Source organism: Perognathus longimembris, chromosome 1, assembly GCF_023159225.1.
Source record: "Perognathus longimembris pacificus isolate PPM17 chromosome 1, ASM2315922v1, whole genome shotgun sequence".
Lineage (NCBI taxonomy): Eukaryota > Metazoa > Chordata > Mammalia > Rodentia > Heteromyidae > Perognathus > Perognathus longimembris.
The window spans coordinates 20,829,338-20,834,899 of NC_063161.1; the positions used below are offsets into that span (position 1 = coordinate 20,829,338).

General features: G+C 42.5%; 1 non-coding gene across 1 annotated transcript; it reads right to left on the reverse strand.

Moving 5' to 3' along the window:
• Nucleotides 1-1,090: 1,090 nt before the first annotated feature.
• LOC125341647 lies at nucleotides 1,091-1,219 on the reverse strand. The gene has a single exon (XR_007209034.1). It is a non-coding gene; the product is annotated as a small nucleolar RNA SNORA40 (small nucleolar RNA).
• Nucleotides 1,220-5,562: the final 4,343 nt, after the last annotated feature.

The window sequence follows — 5,562 nt, forward strand, 5'->3', positions numbered from 1 at the left end:
CCTACAAGGTCTGAGCATGGGCTTGATTGTGCAAGACTTTGTTGACTAGGGTAAGAGATTTTATAGGAGAGTAATTAAGGGCCACTGAAAGGTATTATGCTGATGTCTACAGATCTGATTTCTCTCTGGGAGTGAGAGCCTCCTGGAGATTCCAACAAAGAAGAATGAAGAACACTTTGGCCTTAGACCAAGAAGTAAACTCCTCTGTCTACCTGGGCCTGAATTTGACTTTCTTCCTCTGCCTGTTGCCCCTGGTTCTCAACAGAGCTTGCACAAAAAGAAATCAACACATGCAGGAGAGCATGCTTCCCTACTCCAAACAAACTTGGAAAAGCATAAAGGTCAACCATAAACACACATTTTGCAAGCCCTCTAGACTATTTATGCCACAGAATCTTCTAAATGAGGGGAGTGGGGCAAATGCAAATAGCCACTGTTGACTTTCTTGAGTACATTAGTGATCACAGTGGCTCCGGGTGTCCTGGGATTGTTGTAAAGGAAGATTTCTACAGGCTGGTGATTTTCTGTACTCATCAGTGGGTTTTATTTTCTGATCTGGGTCAAAAATTTCTAACCCTAAGCAAAAGGGAAATTTTGGCCTGAGAAGTATCTACTTTACTTTGTTAACAAGCAAAGCTGAAACTGGAAAAATGAATTTTGTTTTGCAAACACAGGAAAGCTGTTGAGTTAATGCCAAGCACAACTCTTGCAAAATGCTAAAGGAACCCAGTCCCCATGGAGGAATCGAAAGAGCAGCTCTGTTCATTGTGCAAATGCAGCAGATGTCAGAGCCAAATTGTAAAAACTATTTAAAATAACCAAATGCCACTTACTAGCTGTGAACTACCCACTTCAACAGAACTTTTGGAGTTTAAAGGAAGAAGAAGAATATCTTTCCTATGCATTTAAAGAGAGCAGTAGAATTAACATTGGAATCACAAACAGTCCATGAGGTGGATGAGGCCTTTCCTATGACTTGTTGTCCTGACAAATAAAATTCTTTCTTTCTTTTTTTTTTTTTTTTAGCTTTTACATCAACTTTATTCATAAAGCCAGTTAACAACCCCCCATTGACAACTGTTGTAGGAGTCATATTCCTTCTTACATGTACCAAAATCTCATATTCAACAATGAGCTCTGGGTTGCAAAAGAGGATTTTCTGTTTGCACCTGTCTGTAAGTCTTTGTTACAAAATTAAACAAAGACACACACACACACACACACACACACACACACTCTGCTGACAAGTAAAATTCTAAGGGATATCTTTACCTCTTTGCTCATCTATCTATCTATCCATCCATCCATCCTATATTATCTATCGTTTATCATTCATTTATCTAGCTTTTGAGAAAGAGTCTAACTCTATAGATGGCCTTGAATTCACCCTAGACTTTTGCTCTGTTTGGTCTTCTGGTTAATGGCTGAGGCAGGCTCTTGATATTCTGTCTAGGTACAATCTACGTTTAGGGCTTCCACTAGTGTTTTATTTGTCTGTGCTGTCATCATTCTCTGACTTCCACATGAATATTCTATGAAAGTGAATTGTGTAGATGTAGGAGCTGAGTAATAAAGTCATTATGTTAATATGGCTTCTTCATGGAGAGGTTTTAAAAATTACAACACTTCCTTTTTATGAGTCTCAGGATGATACATGGAGTTGTTAGTCTGTTTTCCTTCCGATCATCTAGGTTCTGGCTTGTCTAATGCTCTTTGCAAGCTGGATGGGCAACTTTTAGTACTTTCCATGCAGTTTGTGGAAGTTCAGCAGCCCAGCTTACCTTGAAAAAGGAGAACTGAGCCAGTTCATATTAGGCTATAAGGTCCATTTTGTCAGAGTAATTCCCCCGCCCCCCTTGGGTAAGAAGTTGCTGTGAAATTCCAAAGGATAAGGTCCTACTGGGTCAAAATGCTTCAAGGAGTTCATGGATGAACTTCTCTAAGAAAATAAAGTGTTCTGGAATCTAAGCACTTGAAAGCTGAGGCAGAAAGATGTCTAGTTCAAGGCCAACTAAGGCTGCACAGAAAGATCCTGCCTCAAAGAACAACAACCAATCAATCAACACAAAACAAAAACAGCAGCAGAGACAACAGAACAAGAAAAAAAATAACGTGTTACAGAAAACTTGGGATAGTAGGTTCAATAGAGAAATACTCCTCAAAACTAGAAAGCAGAAGCTCTAGCAATCTGTTGTTTGATTGTAAAAATAACGACCTCACTTGCACATGCTGGGCAGAATATAAAGCAGCTTCACAGTTCACATTGAAATCAGAGCAAGCATTCTGCTACCTTCTAGCAAAGTCTTCTCTGAAGCAGCAGCAGTAGAATCCTTGGAGGAAGGCCTGGAGCTGGGCCTTGGGAATCTAATAAACAATGCACATCTTTCTAGAATCCGTCTTTAATAAAACACGATGCTGCAAATCTGCAGAGGGGCCTGCAAACATTGGAAAGGGAATGGGGGACCCACAAATGATGAACTATGCAGAGGCAGGATACCACACTGATGTTTGCTCTCAACTGTAGCAGTTTGAATTTAGTAGGAACATTTGCTGTGTAATCTGTCATATGCAGGAAAAGATCAGTGATTGCCACAGAGTAGCCAGAAAAATTGGATTGTGGTATTTCCGGTTACTGTGGCAGGCTACGCACTGGCTGAAGACAGAGGAAGAATTATTGCTGTCATGTCATGTGACCTTTGGCTGGAGAGGGTGATGGAGAGTCATGTGACACTACTGTCAGTCCCAGTTCCTGCTGGCTTGTATCTGACTTCCACCCACAGCTGTATTGTGGCTACTGCAGGGCAATCTTCCCACCTCTTTCACGGTTTCTCTAGTTACACCTTTGGTCTCTTTTCTTCTTTTCTTTCTTTTTTTTTTTTTTGGCCAGTCCTAGGGCTTGGACTCAGGGCCTGAGCACTGTCCCTGGCTTCCTTTTGCTCAAGGCTAGCACTCTGCCACTTGAGCCACAGCGCCACTTCTGGCCATTTTCTATATATGTGGTGCTGGGGAATTGAACCCAGGGCCTCATGTATACGAGGCAAGCACTCTTGCTACTAGGCCATATCCCCAGCCCCTCTTTTCTTAAAATGATCACTTCAATATTGACATTCTCCCTGGTTGTAACCTACTGTACTAATCTATTTTCACTTTTCCTATGCTCCCTGGACAATCCCATCTGTAACTTCATTTACTAAGTCTACTGCTGATGGCTCTCTAGTGAAACCAACATCTCTCAGACTTCCATCCCAATATTGTGCCTTCTCCTGAGATCCTTGTCTCTCTGCTACTGGCTGAGGTGATTGTGCTTTTGATATTCCAGGCTTGGCGCCAAGCATCTCACATGCTTTACCTCATTTAATCTTTTCCACAACTCAATACAGAACTTAAGAGTTATCGCTCCCATTTTGAACATTTTGGAGGTATGGAGTGAGTTGGTGCCTTGCCCTAGGCTTGACAGCTAGTGGAGCGTAGAGATGGGTTCGCATGCAGGCTGCCTGAACTGGATCCCACACTTACAGGCACTCTGCCATGCTGCTTGCTCCTGGGCATTGACCCAAGTCATCACTTCGATGCCTCCTTCTCCCTTGACTCCTACATCAACCCAATACCAATCCGGTCACTCTTGCCTCTTGAATAACTCAGAGAAATTATGATGTGCTCAAGGTCACACGGCTCCTAAATGGCAATTTGGACCCATTGTGTGTGTGTGTGTGTGTGTGTGTGTGTGTGTGTCTGTGTGTGTCCTTAACCACTGTTGCACCCACTTCTCTTTACTGGGAGTTGAAGAATTTCAGAGGTATGGGAAGACCCCTTGCAAGAGCTCTCTATAGCTCTTGGAGGCTGAGCTTTGCAGGTGGGACCCTCAGTATTACTGTAAGGAAATACCTGAGACTGAGTGGTTTTACTGAGCAAACAAATTTATTTAGCTTGAAGTTCTGAAGGTACAAGTGCCAGGAGCTTAGTTAGCTCTGGTATGGGCCTGATAGAGAAAGGGATAATATGGCAGAAGTTTATGTGACAGAGAGAGACCATACTGCCAGACAGGAAGCAGGAAGAGAATCATGAATTAGACTAGTCTCTCTCTCTCTCTCTCTCTCTCTCTCTCTCTCTCTCTCTCTCTCTCTCTCTCTCTCTCTCTCTCTCCCTCCCTCCCTTTCTTCCTTGCCTCCTCCTCCTTTTTCTTCTGAATTGGGGTTAGAACTCAAAACCTTGCACTTGCTAGGTATGTGCTTATCCAGTTGAACCATTCCCTCAGCCCATTTTGCTTTTAGTTTTCAGATAGCGTCTTGCATTGTTCCCTGGGTTCAAGCATTACTTATTTACTTTGCATTTTGTTTTGTTTTGTTTCATTGAGATTAAATCTCTTGGTAGTCTGGGCTGACCTTGAACTTGTAATCCTTCTGTGCCAGTCTGCTGTGTGCTAGAAGCACCAGTTTATACTCCCTTGCCTGCCACTTTCTTTAAAGTAATATTTTTTTAAGTAAAAAAGGCTTGAATTTTCAGCCAGCCTTTCCTAGTTTACCATTCTTAGTCGTAATGAGATCCTCACACTATACACAGGCTTGTGTCTCTTGCTTTAACATCTTTGGCTCTCACTGGGGTCTTTGGGATCCTTCCACAATGTACAATCCAGGCTACCCATTCCAGACCCCAGCTTATCTGCTGTACTGATTGTTTTTTTGTAATGAATAAAACAGCTCCCTCCTTATCTATAGAATGTTTATGGTTGTTCAGTGGCTTTTATTGCAACCAACCTGGCAAGTAGGTTTCCATGTATAGTTTGTTGCTCAGGGCAGGTCTGTGTTTAAACCCAATGTTAAACAGTATTCAGGGAAGGCCCTCTGGCTTGAATAAATGTGGCCTGCACATACTTCCCAGGCACGAGAGGGAAAGTGGGCATAGTTCTAGTTTGCTTATCTCAATGTGCATATTTCCCTCAGCCCCTGACTCTGGTTACTTCTAAATTATGATCCAGCCTGGTCTTTGGGGGGTGGGGTGGGATGCTGGAGGAATTTCCTCTTTTTTAAAAGAGAAAATGTAGCTTGTTTTGTATACAGAATTAGAAACTCATGTTTGGCTAAGAGTGAAAGAAAGAAAGAGAGAGAAAGAAAAGCAGGAAGAAAAAGTCATGAGAAGAAACAAACAAAATGAAACACAGTGCTCTTTCTTTTATGGGCAGTCAGGCTAAGGAAGGGCAGAGGGAGGAGGTGCGAAGGTCTCCCTGTGGAAAAGGCAACTGGGTTTATTTTTAAGGCCAAGTTACAGGCATATGCTGTGTTCTTTCCTTTTAAAAATAGACTTTTAACCTCTTGAAATATTTTGACTCTATTCTGCCTGTGGGGTAATACCCCCTTTGTGGCTGGCAACTTCTATTGGATCTTTTCCCATCATAGGCTCGCTGGCCACGTGGTGGGATGTGTGGAAAAACCCCAGATTTTTTTTTTTGTCCTGGGTAGCATATGCACAGCCTGTGTAAGGGGTGGTTTAGAGGCCCTGATGCCTACCTGAGCTTACCTTTCCTGTCTATGCCAAAACTGATGGTGAGGAAAAAGTCCTTTTTTC